The sequence below is a fragment of the Hemiscyllium ocellatum genome, chromosome 14, assembly GCF_020745735.1.
Source record: "Hemiscyllium ocellatum isolate sHemOce1 chromosome 14, sHemOce1.pat.X.cur, whole genome shotgun sequence".
NCBI lineage: Eukaryota > Metazoa > Chordata > Chondrichthyes > Orectolobiformes > Hemiscylliidae > Hemiscyllium > Hemiscyllium ocellatum.
The window spans coordinates 34,813,468-34,833,910 of NC_083414.1; the positions used below are offsets into that span (position 1 = coordinate 34,813,468).

At 39.8% G+C, this 20,443-nt stretch overlaps 1 protein-coding gene across 2 annotated transcripts in view; it reads right to left on the minus strand.

Annotated features, from left to right (window-relative positions):
- arhgef3 (Rho guanine nucleotide exchange factor (GEF) 3) overlaps positions 1-20,443 on the minus strand; it is a 326,424-nt gene that overhangs the window by 197,719 nt on the left and 108,262 nt on the right. The window lies entirely within an intron of this gene.

Sequence of the window (20,443 nt, forward strand, 5' to 3'; positions counted from 1 at the left end):
ACCTGCGATTAAACTGTGATGCAGTGGGAGGCAAAGAAAAAGAAGCTTGTGGGCACTTTGGTGGCATGGGTGACAGAGCATTTTATATATAAAATATCACATTTGGATATATTTTACTGGGTTTCCTCTACGTTTACTTATTTGACTCTCTGTGAGTAGTCCTGAATATAAACGTGACAGCATGATGCCTGTCTGTCCATACAGGATGTACCATGAGGCTGTGTTCAGTGCCTTCTGGAGTTTGTGAAAGCAAGATGAACAAGGTGTATGTAGGGCCATAGGTTCTGGTGGCACTACTGTTAAACATCCCCATTCTTTCCAGGGCCTAGATGTACAAAAATGTTGCTGCTGCATGGGATGATCACCAACAACTGGAAGATGGGCAAGGATGACAGACTCGTCAGGTCTGTGTTGTGTGTGTGTGTGTGTGTGTGTGTGTGTGTGTGTACGTGTACGCGCGTATGCGCGTAAGGATCTTGCCCTTTGAAAGGCCTCACATCAGTAGGTGTTGCTTCTTTAACCCTCACACACGATGAGGCACTTACCCCACCCACTCTGAGTATGGTCAAGGCCGTTTTCTTTCACCTTATGTAGTTTCAATTTCCAGTAATGAAAGAAGGTGATAGCAAGTGTGATGTGGGCGACAGGTTCCAGCTTCTGCCAGTATGTGTGGGTGAGGCCTCAAACATCCAGATCTCCTCCCTGATAGCCCATACATGAACCCCACAGAATTTACACCTGCCCAGGTCTCCACCCATCAACATGAGCCTGCCTCTGATTGACAGGTGCCACCATGGACTTCAGTGACGACTACTCGCCTAAAACTCTGAGAGATGGCTGCCTGCTTATTGTACATGCAGCTACTGGCACGTGGAGCAGGGAGTGATGCAGCACACTGCCATATAGCAAGACACCCACCCCTTAAACTGCAGACAGCCAACCAGCAAGGCAAACTGCCTGGCCGTGTGACTGCACTAATAGGCCCAGTATGACAAGGCAAGGCATGGATCATATGAGGTTCCAGGTTGGTGTGAACTGAGTTAGTGCTAAGAGAGCAAACAAATAGCCCTGAACTGCAGCCTGGTTTAGACCCTGTGCTGGGTGCCTGTGCCGTGTGCAAAGTGTCCCTGCAGCAGTCTTTCAGCTGGAGTTGTTGGTGTACCCTGAAATGCCAACCTGTGCTTCCTAAGTGTTCTACAAGTGGTCCAAAAAGTGCCATGAGAGTCATAGAGATGTACAGCATGGAAACAGACCCTTCGGTCCAACCTGTCCATGCCGACCAGATATCCCAACCCAACCTGCCAGCACACGGTCCATATCCCTCCAAACCCTTCCTATTCATATACATATCAAAATGCTTCTTAAATGTTGCAATTGTACCAGCCTCCAACACATCCTCTGGCAGCTCATTCCATACATGTACCACCTTCTGCATGAAAAAGTTGCCCCTTAGGTCTCTTTTATATCTTTCCCCTCTCACCTAAATCTATGCCCTCTAGTTTTGGACTCCCCCACCCCAGGGAAAAGACTTTGTGTATTTATCCTATCCTTGCCCCTCTTAATTTTGTAAATCTCTATAAGGTCACCCCTCAGCTTCCGATGCTCCAGGGAAAACAGCCCCGGCCTGTTCAGACTCTCCCTGTAGCTCAGATCCTTCAACCCTGGCAACATCCTTGTAAATCTTTTCTGAACCCTTTCAAGTTTCACAACATCTTTCCGATAGGAAGGAGACCAGAATCGCAAGCAATATTCCAACAGTGGCCTAACCAATGTCCTGTACAGCTGCAACGTGACCTCCCAACTCCTGTACTCAATACTCTGGCCAATAAAGGAAAGCATACCAAACACCTTCTTCACTAACCTATCTACCTGTGACTCCACTTTCAAGGAGGGTGACAAGGGTTGACAAATATCCGATGCCTATGCCCATGAATGTGGGTACGTGTGGCTGGTACCTGTCCTGTGTCCCCTTAGATGTCAGTGGCTGGTGTCCAACAGAGGTTCTTAGCAGCCAGCAGTGAGTGAGGTTGCCAGGTAACTGTCCTAATTTTCATGCCAAGAATTCTCAGTGCCTAGTTATCCTGTAGTAGAATGAGGAGAGATGTGCAGTTAATAAGGTAACTAACATGCAATAATCCCCCACACTAACAACTTGCCATTGCCTAGTGACAATTTCATGTCAACACCTGAAACTTTGTTAAAATATACATTAAGTTGCCCTCGACATTGAGATAGGCCTCTTTGGACTTCTCACATGATTCTGACACATTTCTCACTTGCGTCCACATCATTCAGTACCCTATAAGATTTTTCCCACTGTCATAAAAGCACTGCAGATGATTTTTGAAACTGGCCAATCTGATATGTTTCAAACCTTTTGTTGATTTTCATTAGAAAACCCTTGAGAAGGTACTGATGTATTACAATAATTGGGGAATTCGGGTCCAGATTATTCGAAGAAAGAAGGATTTGTTGATCATTTTGATCAGTTTTGACTCCACTCAGCAGACCGAAATTAACAACACTCCATCTTCACTGAAGCTACCAGATTTGGTCGGATAAGATGACAGAGTGCATCCAAAACTGAGTAAATGCTCTCCAACATCACACATTACTTCACTTTAATTGTACAAAATAGCAGTACAGAGGCAAAAGATTGTTAAAAGTACGATAGACTGATTGTTCCTCACTTGACTTTTGGGAAGAATCAACTTCTTTAGTTTAGTCAATTTAGCCTACTGCTTTTAGTCTAGTGGTCCTTCCAGTGACCTAGGCACAACTTCAACAATCTGTTTGAACTTTCCACTCATAAGTAAGCCTTAGTTAAAAATCACACAACACTAGGTTATAGTCAAACAGGTTTATTTTAAGCACTAGCTTTTGGAGGGTTGCTCCTCCATTGGAAAGCTTCCAAAGCTAGTGCTTCCAAATAAACCTGTTGGACTATAAACTGGTGTTGTGTGATTTTTAACTTGTGTAATTTGTCCACCCCAGTTCAACACCTGCACCTCCAAGTCATGAGTAGCCTTAAATATATTAAGGAGGCAAACGGGTCAATAATCCAAAATAAATCCACCTGGAGTGGTAGTTACTGAGGTAGTTTAGAAAAATTCCAACAGTAACTTACTGAGCTGGGACAGGGGATCCTTTGTGGTACTGAAATCTTGTTTCTTTGAATGTCTTGTTTTCTCAACACAAAGGCAGATGCATACAGAACAAGAATACTCGAACTTAAGGCTGAATGCATTTAATGGTTTTTACCAACGAGCTTTCTTCCATTAAAAAATGACCATGAATTCTGTTTCTCTTCTGGGGCAACGCGTTCATTTCCCTGACAACCCCTGATATTCTCGATGATTTTACTGCTAAGATTTAGTACTTCAAGAGCTAACCATTGATGACAAATTTAAGGTTTATCTAGTTATTCTGGAACAAAGCCATAGTCTGAGGGAACTCCTTTTCCCTTCAGCAGTGGCTGCCATATATGGCTTATGATATTTATCACTTTTTCCACAAGACCTCATACCCGGTTTGTGCAAAGTGAAGCTTCTGAACCCTGGAGGAAACAGGTTGACAGGAAACGTCCAACGCAACAAAGTCTACAAATTAAGCAAAGGCACAAGAATAGCTACTTGGGCGGGGGAAGCACCATACAGGAGGATGCTGGAAACATAATGGTCACAAAGCAAAGACAATGACACCAAAATATTATACCTTACTTAGAAAGTGTGTCTTAAATGCAGAAATGAACAGATGAGGTAACATGACTGTCAGCAGTTTGGACATGTCTATCCAACTTTAAAAAGAGATAACTGTTACAAGAAACTGCTGCCAGTCAAAGATGCAAAACAATGGGAAATGTTACAAAAAAGCATAGGAACAATTCTTGCCAATCTAGGCTTATGAAATTATATGATTTGGTTGCTGAGGCGAAAAAAAGTTCAACAAATAAAATGCAATTTTCTTTGCCATTAGTTTTCAGTAGCTATTTCCCATAACTTTAGTTAACGGAATACTACCTTTGCATTAAACATTTGAAAGGGCTAAATGTTAGCAAATGAAATGGAGCAAATATTAGCTTTAACCTAGTGCTACACTGTTAGATACCAAATCTTTATGAAGAGATAGATGGGTATGAAACAAAATCCGCACCACAGCATTTTTACATAGTACAATATTCATTCCACATGAAGATACCAATGGTGTTTTTAAATGCTGGGAATGTAATGCAGAACAAATAAGAAGCACAAATAATGAAACGTATTAAATTACTGGTCAAAACTATTTGTACATATCAAATCCTTTGCGTAATTTGAAGAAAGCTTTAAAAAAAAAGTACTTGGAGTTCAGATTTGGACAACAGTCATCATGCATGCATTCCTAAAATGGCAACTTTTAGGATATGCAGTGTGGCAGCATATTAGGATGCAATTTTTAAAATTCTGGGATTCAGGATTTAAATTGAACCCAAATTAAATAGACATAGAAGAATATGCATTTACAGCTGATTTGTATTGGAATTATCAATATAAATCTCTCAGAGACTTCTCTTAAGCAAGTCATGTAATGACTAAATCATTAGAACATGTACATTAATTTGCAGAACAGAAGGTGGTCATGCAGCCCATCAAGTCTATACGGACTCTCTGTGCAATAATCCAGTATGAAGTCAGACTACCCAATAGAGGTAGTCCAAACTTTCAAGCAGGAAAGGTAAAGGAGAAGCATTGAATGTAATATGTTTGGATTTTCAGAAGTCATTTGAGAAAGGACCAACTGACTGTGTGGAGTTTGCACGTTCTCCCCGTGTCAGCGTGGGTTTCCTCCGGGTGCTCCGGTTTCCTCCCACAGTCCAAAGATGTGCGGGTCAGGTGAATTGGCCATGCTAAATTGCCCGTAGTGTTAGGTAAGGGGTAAATGTAGGGGTATGGGTGGGTTTCGCTTCGGCGGGTCGGTGTGGACTTGTTGGGCCGAAGGGCCTGTTTCCACACTGTAAGTCTAATCTAATCTAATCAAACATTAGACTATTTAATTATATAAGAGCCGAGTGTTGGATATAGTACATCAACATGGATAGAGGACTGGCTAATGAATAGAAAAACAGACTTGAGACAAGGAGGCATTTTCAGGTGCCACAGAAATCAGTGCTGGGCCCACAATTATTTATACTTTATATTAATTACCTGAATGAGGAAAGTAAATGTTCTGTAGGCAAGTTTGTGGATGTACAAGTAATTAGATGTACACTTGCAAAGCCAAAGCATTTGAGGCTATGGGTCAAGTGCTGGAAAACAGGATTAGAATAGTTAGGAGGTTATTTTTGACCAGCGCAAAGTTGATGGCCCAAGGCCTCCCTGAATCTAAGACTAAGTAGAGACGAGAGCAAACTTCTGGTGCTCCTTCTTAACTTAGAGCTAATTAAACTCTGCTTTAACTGAGGTGCTTTAACTGAAGGAAGGTGCATTTTGGCAGGTTAAGGAGGAAGCTCACCACCACTTTCTGAAAGCCAGTGAGGGCGAGAAACAAATGTTGACATTACTAGCAATTCCACAATAAATAAGATCAAATAGCAATAATAATGATGATCTCCACAGATCAGTATTATAATTATATGTAACTCAAAAAACAGGAAATATGTTGCTGGGAATTTGAAATTTATTGCATGTGATGTTTGGCACTGTTTTGCTGATTTATTATATTTCCTGTTTGGGATTTGATTAATATGGCCAGTACTGTCATAGTTAGTCATTAATGAACATCATAAATGCAGACAAGTGTTTCCTACCTTCAACAAGTATCACCCACAATTTGCCTGAACTATATTAAAATGCCAATAGATCAGTTTTGTGTGGGTCTGCCACTTGCTTCAGAAGGCATGTGTTCTACATGGATTGTACCTGCATACAGCTTCATATAACAGTACAAGTTCTGTATGTGGAAGCACACTCTTAGGGTGAGCGTTTCCTTGGGTGTGGTTTGTAATGAAAGGACTTGGGAGTTTTGTGTAGTGCATAAGATAGTGTTAGTTTCCACTGTTTTGGCCTGAATCAAGTTCCTTCAGTTTTATTCATCATAAATCTTAGTTTTGCCTTTGTTGGGTCTGTTGGTTTTCATTCATATCTTGTGTACAGTGAAAGAAGGAGTGAGAGAATGTGGAACCCACTACAACAGGAACTAACTGAACTGAATCATATAGACACATGTAAGCAGAAGCCAGGTAACCATGTGAACAGGAAGAAAGTAGATGGTTCTGCTGATAAATCTGCCAATAAATCAAGGAGGTTTGAGTAAAGCTAAACCTCTGTTGGACAAAGTGGCTTTTTCTGTACTGTAATTCCTACATAATCCTTTGTAACTTTGATTACAACAATTTCTTTTTGACAATTTAGGAAGTTTTTGGTAATAATGTTGCAGTCCATCTATCTGCTCCTGTTTGCCCTAGTTCTCATTCCATGGGTTGGGTCATGAACTGGATTGGTCCGTGATTGTGGGAGAAGTACTGTAACTGCCTTCTATGATGCCTAACCAGGAGAGGCTCTCATGCTTAGGGTTTGCATCAGGCTGCATTAGAAAAGTATACAGGCTGATAATCAAACTGCCTGGCTATGAAACAAACTCACCATCAAACCCAGAGCTTCTGGCCTAGTGACATTACCACAGCATCATAAGACTTCCTGCAGTGCATATATAAATGACATATCCTTCCAACCTGTCCTGTTCTCACTCTCTCTAGCCAGAATTTCCTTCCTGCACATATCTATTTTGGCACCTACTCAGAATCAGGATATCTTTTCCAATTATGCATAAAATGTGTGTATGATCTCATGTTTATTATCTAGTATATCACTCGGTTGAGTGCCAAATCAAATTAAGCACATCTAATTGTGCTTTCTGGATGCAACTATTTTCGATTTTCAGTGTACAAGCTATGTTCCTCAGCATTCAAGTATTTAAGATTATCTTTCTTCACCGGTCAATTTAAATGTAGCATTAAGATCAATACTATACATTTTAAGGAACTAACTGAGGATTGTTTTTCTGGGGAAGTACATTCCTATTCTGTCCCTCAGCATTTTCAGTGTTCTATGTGAAGAGAATATAATGGGAAAGTAATTCAGAAAATATTCCTATCCAAATAGCATCAATAGTTTTCATCAAGAGCAAACATTTAAATACATTGGCCTGTAATTTTTGTTCAATTGTGCTAAATTCTTCAAGTAATGGCGAGAGAGTCGTTGTAAAAGACTGATGAATTTAAGCATATATAGTGTTCAGCCAAGATTGGGTTTCAGCAACTTTTTTTTGTGCTAGTTTAAAAATATTGCCTACATCAAGTAGGGCCCACCCATTTGTGCCCACACCCAGACCCATTAGGAGTTTCCAAAATCTGTGCTCATTTGCAGGTCTTTAAGGAGCTGCCAAAACGTAAATTAGAATTTTTGGAAGAACACTGAAAGGACATTTTCAAAAGGTTTAAATAAGCTTATTTTTAATGTACGCAGTCACTGATTACTGTATCTCAATCAAACAAGAAAATAATTCAATAACTTTTTCAATAACTAACAGGATTAATAATGATCTAAAATCTTTTCTGCAAAACCAATTTTCAGACAAGTTAATGTTTTTTTTTATGTATCATGGAATATTTTTAAAGAAATCTATTCTGAAAGAAAATAGCTTACAAGCTTAGTGTGCAATTGCGTGATTAGATGGTAGGTTCTGCATTGAGTGAAATGTAAATACATCTGTGCAGAAATACACAGGTGGAGGAAAAACATTTGAAAGTGTGCACAATTTTGGATGTTACATGCACTGGAATAACCTAATTCTGTCCAAAGTGGGAACTGCCCAGTGTATATTCTATGCTAATATGAACCATACGGAGCCCCAGTCCTCAGGCTACTGCCAACAAATTTAAACAAACTTACTTTTCTATCTTTATTACAGAGCAATTTGTCTGGTTGCAGTGCTGGAAGACGTTAGAGGGATAGGAAGAGAGAATGGCCATAGGTGGTTTTAAAAACAATGATGAATATTTTAAATAATTTAAACATTGCTTAACTAGTCAAAGTAGGGAAAGGAGCACAGTGATGGTGGGTGAACAGAACATGGAATGAGTTAGAACATAGACAAAGAGTTTTGGGAGATTAAGTTTTCACAGGGTAGAATGTGAGATTCCAGCCAGGAATGCATTAGAAAAGTCAAATCTACAGGCAATTAAGACATGGAGGACTGATTTGGCAGCAGATGAGCTGCCAGCAGAGTCAGAGTTACATTGGTTTGATTTGTTGATAAGTGTCACCTCACTTCTACAAGAAAAGCAGTGGAAGGTGTTAACATTCTTTAGAGCCATATTTTTGAGAGGCTCATCATGTTGATGTGATCATAGACAACAAGCTCAGGAGTAGCAACTGGCTTATTTACAAGTGAATGGAGAATGATAGTTTACCTGTTGGCAGAGCCCCCAGGGTTAACAGTGGAAAGGTCATGGAAATGGTGAAGGGCAAAAACAAAATTAGTATAAGGCACGATAAGCAGGATGAATGGCTTGCAAAATGGGACAATTTTGGGTTGCAACTCATAAGGAGACAGCAATGTGCTTTCATTCGTCCTTCAATTGTATCAAGAGATGTGCAGAGAGAGCATCTTACTCGTACTGGCTGACATTTACATGGATTCAGAAGCTCAATGCACAATTATCAAGTCGGGGCAGTCGAGCCTCCGGAAGTAAAACATGAATTCAGCAAACATTCTGAAATTGCAAGCAATTAGTTAGGCCCAAGGAGGCAGAACTTGGAACTTCACAGTGTTGTCACTACCAGCATTACATGAATTATCTTACACTGGCTGTTTTCAGACATGTGAACAGGTATACTTTATAGGGAGTATGGTGAGATTAGAATGCAGCTCAGTGAGTTTAGACATGATCGCATAGCAACCACATGTTCATCCCTTTCTTTGAAGCCCTGCTCACAAACAATTGCATTAAGAGCTGAAAAATTAAAGCTACTTGATTTTCTGCTTAACATTATGGTTTAGGGAGATTGGAGTTCATATCTAATTATTTTTAAAATATTTTATAAATACAAATTCTTTAAAGAATCCACTGCGCTGAAGTAGGCCATTCTGCCTAATTTATCTGTACTTCTGTTTATACTCCAAGCAGTCTCCTACCATTCTAATGAATTCTTTCTACTCCCTTCTCCCTAGTATTTCATAGCTTGCATACATAATGTTAAAATCCCCTCTGGGTGATCCCACAAGATCTCTTACATGAGCTGTTCGGTGCCACTTGAGATCTTCATTGTTAATCTTCCCCAATGCTTTTAACTATCCTACAAGAGGTGCTTGTCACAAAGACAGAAGGTAGCAGGACATCAAAGGCCTGTGCCTAGTGTTGCTGGCAGTTACTGCACTGTAGTCCAGGGGTTGGTGAAGTCAGCTACATTGTACAATAAATTTGTCTGCATTAAGGAAACAACCCTAGCATATCCAATCTTTCCTAATACCAGTAATGTTCAAGCCCTGGCAAAATTTTGTAAATCTCCTCTGTGCTTTCTCCAGTGCAATTATGTCCTTTCTGTAACATGGTGACCACAACTGTACACAAAGCTGTAGTCTAACCAGCATTCACACAGTTCCAACATTACATCTCTACCAATGCATTCAATACCTCACCCAACGAAGGTAAGCATCCCATATTTCACACAATATATAGTTCCCATATCTACTATGTTCTCAAACTCATTACCATCTTCCAGGATATGAATATTTTGGTGTATTTCCATTCACTGAGTTGCTCAGTTTCTGGTAACTTGTTTACCATTTTATTTCTTTGCTCTGCGCATCCTTTTCCAGGACTTTCCCTGGCCTCTGCATTTGATTCCCTTCTGTCTGTGAAGTTGTGTAGCATCCACAGTACTAATGTATCTTCTCCCTGTCTGATGTGCATTCCTTTGGTACTCTTTCACTTCATCAACCCTGCTGCCTTTCTATGGACTTAACTGAAGGTTAGTCATGTATGTCATCAGTGCTTTAATTTCTACTTGTGCTCTGGCAGTGCTGATAGCCTGTAATACTATGAATCTGGTCTTTTCAAATAAATCATTTTAAACTTGATGTCATGTAGAACTCCAGATGAACTGACTTACTTTCACTGGCTGCATTTCTCTATTTTGGTAAGAAGTGGTCAGCAATCTGACTGAGTTCTTGTCATACTTATCAGCAGGTTTGATGATCTGACTTTGATCGAAGTTGCATGCATTTTTTGACAAAAGTGCTTATCTGATATCTTGACCCATCTCCCAGCTATTAAGAAATTGACTTGCCCTCACCTGCCCACAAAAGGATGTATCTTTTCTCTTCAGAGGTGTCTTTTAGAAAGCTACTGAATGTCAGTCTGCACTTCTGTTTGCTAAGGCCTGTACAATATCATCATATCCTGAATTCATCATAGCCGTCACCTGTGTGACGAGTGGCCATTTCGTTTTCACTTGATTACTTTTTTCTCTTCTATGCCCAGTTCCAGTGAAGGTATGTCCTATTCATTACTTAAAAAATGAATTAAGTTTGTATGGAAGCTTCTGGAACTGAGATGAACAAGATTCTGCAAATTCAACACAAACTACTTCATGCTTTCAAAATGCTCTGAACTGAACTCCTCTTTTCAGGAATTCAGTCCTTCAATGATGCAGACCTCCTGTCGTTTGACATCAGCCATTGTTTCAGAATAATTGGGCTTCCAGACCTTAACAAAAGGGAATGACACAAATCCAGTTATCCATCGGATAGCAATAGCTTTTCAACTAAAGCCATTCTGGGTAGGCGGTAACAATCAATAATCTAAGTGACATTGGCCTTTGATACCAAAATCCTTTATTATCCAAGGAACCAGATAGATACAGCCATTCTGCAAAGTACAGCACTTCAGAATATCAACCACAGACCTAGGCAATTACAGCAATACCTTTTTTTGAAGGCTGCCACATCTGCAAAAGTCTTTCAGACTAACTTCTAAGCGAAATCCCCTGTAATGAAACCTGACCTCCTGGTAAGGAAACTACCATCATTTACTGCTGAACATTCATTGCTTCAGCAGAATACTGCAATCCAAGGCTGTCAAAACCACATAAACTACGTTTTTGGACTGAAAATGCCACCTTCAAATCATCCAGAAAGACAGCTTTTTCTACAATAAGCCAAACACATTGGCCAATAACTACTCTTTTATTTATAACTTGTAAAAGTGCTCTAGTCTCTTGAACTTTAATGTGTATGTCTGTCCACGTGTGTCCATGCAAGCGTGTGTCTGTGCGTGTCTGCATGTGCACAGGTGTCTGCCCGAGTGTGTCTGTATCTGCATGTGAATCATAGCGTGTGTGTCCACAGAAAAATGGCCAGACTTTAGGAATGAATAGATAATGGTCTTTATTTAAACCCATAAACACTTGCTGCTGTTTAAAATTTAAATTTACCATATAAAATACCAAGGCTTTTAAATACACACATCTTCATTTTAAAAAAAACTCATTATAGTCAGAAAAGGCAATCGTTTCAGTTTTCTCCGGACCCTTTCCATAGCTTTGTTTGGCACTGATTCAGGTTAATTTTTCTCAATCTAATTCAAACTGAATCAATCTAAAATATTTGGATCTTACTCAGAGAGAACTGTTACTGCTCTGTTACATCTTCTGGTTCCAGGAGTTTGAAATAATCACACTTTTGGTTTCTAGATTCCAGAACTTCAACAAGCATATTTGCTATTGCTCTCCATGTAAATGATGAATCAGAACATTTTTACTGAATATTTGACTGCAGTGCAGCATTGAATGTGGCATTTGAATGTAAATGTGCATAATAATTTAATATTTTGATCAATAATACAGCAATAAAGAAGGCCATTTTTTTCCATCAGAATACTGCCTTTATAACATTAATAAGATGATGGAAATGTAGGATGGAGGTTTAGATCAATTAATCTTGTAGCTGTTAAGAGTTTGTTAGCCTCACAGTCATTCAATAGTGAACAACAACAATTTTTATGAATACAGAAACACAGCAACATTGGGCCGTGGCATTTGCTTCTGTTAAAAATTCTAAATTTGAGAAGTTTGATGTATTGATCTGCATCATGACATTCAGTCTGAAACAAAAACATTATTGAGTTCCCTCTTTGGTGTAATTCCTAAACATTTTCTTTTGTTCCATTAAGGTACAGACCCATCAAACTCTCATCTCTGTTTTTAGTCAATGGAGCAAGATTTTGTTTTCTTGTCTAATACAATAACAGGAAGCAAGAATTAACATGGAAGGAAAAGGAGATAGATGTCCTTGTGCTTTCTATTTTGTTTTTGGTTAAATTTTCAACCAAAATACTCACATTTACAGTACCAATGTCTGACAACACCAACCAACTCTGTTACTAAGCAAACTATAAAAGAAAGAAATAGGCAGCAAACACAGAACTAGACAGATTTAAATTGAAATCCAAATGAAAGCTGAAAAAGAGTTTGATAATAATTCCACATAAAATTTTGAATAGTACATTTTGCTAGAAAGTGCGACAATCCTTTAGACAGATTTTAAAAACATTCGATCAACTTTAGCAAAAAAAATGTCAATGTGATTGATACTTCTGCTTTGTTGTGAGAATAAATTTGTTTGTAAATATGATAAGTTACTAATAGTTTTAAATAAGCCTTCCAAATTATACATAAAAACTGACATGAATATAGCATGATACAGGGAGAAAGGGAGGACTGCAGGTGCTGGAGATCAGAGTCAAAAAGTGTGACGCTGGAAAAGCACAGCCAGTATTTACCACTTTAAGCAGTGACTCAACTGAAACTGTGATCTTCCTGTCTTGTGATATTATGTGCACGAGGAGTTGGGGCCAGATTGGGCCCAAACAGCAAATTATTTAATAAGTCCCTTGTAAGGCCAGAGGCACAAGAGTGCTCTCTTACTCTCCACAGGAAAAACTTAAGTACCTGCTGACATGGATTATTGCCTCCACTCACCACCCTGTGCAAATCATAAGGTCCCTCCCAAATATCTTCAATGCATGAGTTCCATAGAGGGCATCTTTATTCTCCAAACATAGCTTCCTGCATGGTCCTTTGTTTCTGCCCATTGGCCAATTGTCACTACTCAGATTTTTGGTGGCCATCTTAAGACATGCGGGCAGTGGTCAGGATTTACAATAATTCAGGCATTACATTGCTCAGGTCAGAACAGTTTTCTACTAGCTTCAGCCTCCATCTGACTGATTTCTGGCTCCAAGTTAAAATCAGGGCTTACCTACCTGACTTAAAAATGTCATTGTCCTGTAGTGAGAGGAATGTTTGAACACAACTCAAATCCTTTAGTTTTATATAAGTATAGGAAGAATTGAGGTGATGATGATGATAGAGGAGCAAGGCTGTGAGCGGGCTCCTGAGCTCAGGGCTTGAACACTCCTGTCTGCTTTCTTTCTTTTGTTTAATTTTAACTTCTGCTCTTTTTCTTTTTTTTCCTCTTGTTTTTCTTTTCTTTAAAGCCTTTTGTGGCAGCTTAATTGGCACAGCAGTGAGAGAGGACTGTGCGTGGAATGGTGGCAGTATCCCAGGGTCTGAGGTGGCAGTGGCTGCAAATGAGGCTCCTTCTGGTGACTGGAGGTGGCAGTAAGGATGCCCTCCTGGTATTCAGGGCTGGCGGTGTGGCAACTGTGGCAAAGCTCCTCCCAGTGATCAGAAGCAGTGACAGGAAAAGGATTCTCCTCCCAGCAAATGCTGTGAGTCTCGCAGGCTGACCAAGGCTTCAGGTGTGGATAGGCCCAGTCATCTTTATCAGTGGTTCCAAACACATTTATGGAAAAAGTCTGAGACTTTGAGATCTGGATGTTTTTCTAATGTTTTGATTTTCTTTATTTTTGCTGGGTTTTTTTTCTGAGATTCTGGTTTCATGACCATGATGATGCCGAAGAATGGTGACTGTCCATTTTTCATCTAGTTGAGTACTTGAGTACATGTGACAATAAAATCTAATTCTAACTCAACTGATAGTTCAGACAATGTATAGCTCAGGAATAGGTGCATCTACACAGGTTTCTAAACATGAAGGAGGAGAAAGTGAGGACTGCAGATGCTGGAGATCAGAGTCGAGAGCATGGTGATGGAAAAGCACAGCAGGTCAGGCAACATCACCGTTTCAGGCAAAAGCCATTCATCAGGAATGAGGCTCATGAGCCGGGGTGCTGAGAGATAAATGGGAGGGGGCGGGGCTGGCAGAAAGGTAGTTGAGAATGCAATAGGTAGCTGGAGGTTTGAGAGGTGAGAGGTCGGAGAGGAGGGTGCAGCAGATAGATGAGAAAGACGATGGACAGGTCAAGAGGTTGATGCTGAGATGGAGGCTTGGGACTGGGAAAAGGTGGCCGGGAAGGGGCGGGGGGGGGAAGAAACTGGTGAAATCCACATTAATCCCATTTGTAAACATGTCAAATACATTTTAAACTGTTGAACACAATTTCAGCAGAGTAAGGAGCATTGTTAGTTTGCTGACTTTCAACAACTCTCTGCTGCTCATCTCACTTCATTCAGCAATATGTAGCATTGAATTGAGACGTTTCTGCATTAATAAGCTTTGTAATATAATGAATGAACCAACATCAATTATATCCAGGAAGTACTCATTTGATCACATCTGCTGTAACGAATAATTAATGGTTGTGAGTAAACCAGATGAAACCAGATTAATGCTTCATCCAAAATACTTTAAACTGCACAAAATCCAGTTCTTCATGTAACATAAGAAATAATATGAATTCCTATAAATCAGAAACATTTTCTCAAGCAGAAGAGGGAAAAAGCAAGGAGACCTGTTTTCCTAGGTGTCTGTCCTTTAATATTGCTGCAAAATTTCTTGCCGAGGGTGAGACCAATCTGGGGATCCAACACAGAGATAGAAATAATGAAACAGGGGTTAGGCCTCCTGTTCTTAATGTTCTTTTAAAGTATCTCATTCCTCTTCCGATTGAATGTACAAAACAAAAAGAGTTGGAGGTAACAGATCATGCTAAAGAGTCAATGGAGATCATCAACTCAGTTCCAAGAAGAAAAAAGTGAAATTGAGATTTGTCTGAATTCCACCTTAAAGCCTGAAGCTTCTTACTGCAGCTCAGACTTGAGGTAGGACTTTCTTGCAGCCATAAATTTGGACCTCACACAGTTTTCAATTTATTTGTACATTTTCACTCCTTTCGAACAATCCTGTTTTAGATTTGTCGTTCAAAATAGGCAATTCTCCTTTATATGATCAAATCTTTTGGTCATGATCAGCAAAGCTTTAAAACCAACCACTTAGTCCACCAAATCTGACAAACCATCTTGGCTTTCTCACAGCACATTATAATGCCAGGGCCAGATATAGCTGTACAGAGAGGTTGTCAACTAGATGAAAAATTTGACCTCTTATGTATTACTGATATTTCACAAGAATTATTTGTAATAATGAAATAAGACACTGGTTTATGGTAGATTATGTTCTGTAAAAGAGCCTTGCATCTCTTAAAAGAGTTCATTAAAAGATGCAGATAAATAGAGAGAATAGATGAAGGTTGACTTGGAGTTCACAAAGTGGATAAGAAGGATTTTTTGAAAATGCTGGTGTTGGACTGGGGTGTACAAAGTTAAAAATCACACAATACCAGGTTATAGTCCAACAGGTTTAATTGGAAGCACTAGCTTTCGGAGCACCACTCCTTCGTCAGGTGGTACTCCACAACCACCTGATGAAGGAGCAGTGCTCTGAAAGCTAGTGCTTCCAATTAAACTTGTTGGACTATAACCTGGTATTGTGTGATTTTTAAAGAAGGATTTTGTTTATTTATAGGAAAGATTTCCTCAAATTAAAAAAAATGGAATATTCAGTTGATTAGTCAGAATTTCTGAATGGAATAAGTAAGTTAATATTTCAGGTAAGGGCCTTTCTACAAATAAAGTCATATGGGTTGGCAAATTAGCAAGGCAAAAGCAATAAGTCCCAAACTTTGCACTTTGAGGAGAAACTAGCAGAATCTATGTAATGAGTAAAATGGAGAGCGAGAAACCCAAGATATGAGGAAAACACTGAACCACAAATGAGCCAAATGATAAAGTCTGTATGCCAACCACACATATCGAATGAAAGTGGTCACCATTATTTCCTTTACCTACAACATTTTCTCAGTAGAGGTAGTGAACATTTTCATCTTTATTTCCAGGTAAAAACAATGACTGCAGATGCTGGATACTCCAGAATCTGGAGTAGAGTGGTGTTGGAAAAGCACAGCAGTTCAAGCAGCATCAGAGGAACAGTAAAATCGACATTTTGGGCAAAAGCCCTTCATCAGGTCATTTCCTTGTTAGTATAGTGGTTAGTATCCCTGACTGTCACGTGGGAGACTGGGGTTCAATTCCCTGGCGAGGAGGCTGCTACTTGGATTTACATTCTGGTGCACTTTTGTCATTTCATCTTTATTTCCAGGCCATCAAGTCTAATGTTTCCTCATGCAACTTTACAGCAACACATCGACTTCACAGGTGGAGCATTCCTTGTGAGATTCTGCCAATTTTAATTGGAGTATGATTAAAAGAAAATAGTCATTGACATGAAAAGCTACGCTGAACAGAGGCACTCGGTGAAGTTTGATCCTCAAAGTGAAGATTTGAAGTATTTTGGTCATACACAAAAGACTTCACTTCAGGTAAAAAGCAGAAATGATTCAGTCTAATGCCAGAAGCTTTCTAGCAAACAAATATACTGCCTTATCGGACCAGTCAGTAGTCTTGGTTTCTTCATAACATATCTAATTACAGTGTAAGCAATGATCTCTCTTGATATTGCACTTGTAGCACATATATCAACGCACCTTCAAATATATCATTCACACTCACAATTTGAGAGTTTCTTTAAGAGTGTTACTTTTCTTTTCGTAGATTGTCTATAAACTTGAATTCAAATTAACTAGTGCCTTTTCCAAAGGGTAGGAAGAAAATGTAACTCCCCTCCCATCATGTGTTATTAGCACAACATGTGGCACAAGCTCCATTTAAACATGCACAAAAACAGCTGCTGTCTCAGGACCTCAAAGAACCTCTCAGAACCTCACTGGCTGTAGTTCAGGGTTTTCAGGGGCAGCACTGCGGTGACAGGAAAAGACAAAGATCCTTTCATGTGGTGCCTAAAGCATCTACATTTCCCTGGTGTTGAAATGATCACCCTCACATGGATGTCATGCAGCCCTGGACTAGATTCAAACTCAGCAACAATTTTATACTGACAAACTGACCCTACTTCTAGAACTAACTCCAATGTGAAGAATCATTTACTGAGTTTTTTTTTTAAACATGTGGAAACAGTTACGTTAGGATATCAGCAAACAAGGGCATCGACAGATCAGAACGCAGCTCTCACAATATCCTTCTTTTTGCAAACTGTGGCAGTGTTGCATTGGAAGTACAAACGTTTCATAATATTTCAGCCCATTTTCTGTTTCAAAGGCCTACTAAGTGTCGAAGGTCTATTGTTGAAGACTAGATTCAAGTGAAACCATAAACATGCCAATTGAATAACACTCACATCAAATATGAATGAAGCAGAGTGGATGAAGAGGACACCACTGTCTCTGAACAACAGTTAAGACTATAAAGTTCTCACTCATCATACTTATTTGGCATTACCAGGAAAAGCTGGGGAATAATGCAAGATTAAGCTTTCATAATATATTTATCTATAATATATAGATATCACCTGTTAAGTCCAGTATAGTTTATTTGTTGCAGAATAAAACATTGCTCTGAGTTGTATTTAACATGATCATATGCACGTCAACTCTTTGTGTAATTTAATATCTAGCTGGAATATCTAGTCAGAGTGGACATGATTCCCATTTCTCTTTCCTTTCCTGCTGAAAGCAGTCACTCTCATAAGACATTGGTAACTTTCCACCCATTTGAACCTAAGTATTTGGTTGAAACAGCATCCAAACTTGAGATGAATCATAGATATATTTAGTCATGTCCTACTTAACCTGAATCTATGCAAATGTTTTTAAAAGATTTTCCTGTGTGGAGGCGGAGGAGATTGGAGAGACATTAAATCAGTACTTTTCATCAGTATTCACTCAGGAACAGGACACTGTTGCTGATGTGAATATGGAATCACAAATAATTAGAATGGATGCCCTGGAAATATGCAGGGAAGAGGTTTTGGGAATATTGGAAAGGATGAATATAGATAAGTCTCCTGGGCCTGATGGCATTTACCCCAGGATCCTATGGGAAGCTAGGGAGGAGATAGCAGAGCCATTGGCCTGGATTTTTATGTCGTCGTTGTCAACAGGAATAGTACCAGAGGACTGGAGGATAGCGAATGTGGTCCCATTGTTCAAGAAAGGGAGTAGGGATAGCCCTAGCAACTATAGGCCAGTGAGTCTGACTTCAGTGGTGGGCAAAGTCTTAGAGAGAATGGTAAGGGATAAGATTTATGAACATCTGGGTAGGAATAACGTGATCAGGGATAGCCAGCATGGTTTTGTGAAGGGCAGGTCGTGCCTCACAAACCTTATTGAGTTCTTTGAGAAGGTGACCAAGGAAGTGGATGAGGGTAAAGCAGTAGATGTTGTGTATATGGATTTTAGTAAGGCGTTCGATAAGGTTCCCCATGGTAGGCTAATGCTAAAACTTCGGAGGTATGGCATTGAGGATACATTAGAGGTTTGGATTAGGAATTGGCTGGCTGGAAGGAGACAGAGGGTAGTAGTTGATGGATTATGTTCATCTTGGAGCGCAGTTACTAGCGGTGTACCACAAGGATCTGTTTTGGGACCATTGCTTTTTGTTATCTTTATAAATGATCTAGAGGAAGGACTTGAAAGCTGGGTAAGCAAGTTTGCGGATGACACAAAAGTCGGTGGAGTTGTGGATAGTGAGGAAGGAAGTGGTAGGTTACAGCGGGATATAGATAAGTTGCAGAGCTGGGCGGAAATGTGGCAAATGGAATTCAATGTAGCTAAGTGCGAAGTCGTTCACTTTGGTAGGAATAACAAGATGATGGATTACTCGGCTAATGGTAGGCTACTTGGTAGTGTGGATGAGCAGAGGGATCTTGGTGTCCATGTACACAGATCTCTGAAAGTTGCCACCCAGGTAAATAGTGCTGTGAGGAAGGCATATGGTGTACTGGGCTTTATTGGCAGAGGAATTGAGTTCCGGAGTCCTGAGGTCATGTTGCAGTTGTATAAGACTCTGGTGCGGCCTCATCTGGAGTATTGTGTGCAGTTTTGGTCGCCATACTATAGGAAGGATGTGGAAGCTTTAGAACGAGTGCAGAGGAGGTTTACCAGGATGTTGCCTGGAATGGTAGGAAAATCTTATGAGGAAAGGCTGAGGCACTTGGGGCTGTTCTCATTGGAGAAGAGAAGGTTTAGGGGAGATCTGATAGAAGTGTATAAGATGATTAGGGGTTTAGATAGGGTAGATACTAAGAACCTTTTACCGCTAATGGAGTCAGGTGTTACTAGGGGACATAGCTTTAAATTAAGGGGTGGTAGGTATAGGACAGATGTTAGGGGTAGATTCTTCACACAGCGGGTTGTGAGTTCATGGAATGCCCTGCCCGTATCAGTGGTGAACTCTCCTTCTTTATGGTCATTTAAGCGGGCATTGGATAGGCATTTGGAAGTTATTGGGCTAGTATAGGTTAGGTAGGATTCGGTCGGCGCAACATCGAGGGCCGAAGGGCCTGTACTGCGCTGTATCCTTCTATGTTCTATGTTCTATGTAGATGTCAGCTTGTTCATTTATTGTGGTTAACATCTCATTCGGTATTCATGTGCCCAATCTCTCTCATGGGTTACATGAGGTGAAAAAATCCTGTTTACTTTCCCCTGCGTTACCCAAAGCCTAACTATACCAATTAATATCTAAGAGAGGTACTTTGGAAGTGAATGGAGAGAGTTAATACAGAAGTATGTTGGCAAGTGCACTTGGGTTTTGTAAAACATGTCTGATTTTACGTGTCAGCTTCACTCTTTAAGTAGTGCCTAAATCTAAATCAGAAGATTACGGGTTTCAAGCCTCATTTCAGAACTTGAATTCATCGTTGAAAGTAATTGTACCAAAAGTTCTGCCCTTGGATCCTTGATCCTTGGCTATCTGACCCACAATGCCCAGACAATCAAGCTGCATTTTGCCAATTTTGATGTAGCCTGGACGTTTGGAAAATAAGATTATTGTTCTTAGCACAATTGTATCATTGCTGAGTAAATCCCAAATTTGAACATCAATGACCTGTCATGATCTAAAATTAAAGAGAGATAAATGAGCATGGCCGTAAACTTAACTGTTGACTTTTTAGCTTGATGGCTTATGTCAAAGCATTCTGCAGAGAGAGTAAAAAGTTGGGTCCTATTAATGTTGGCCAATGC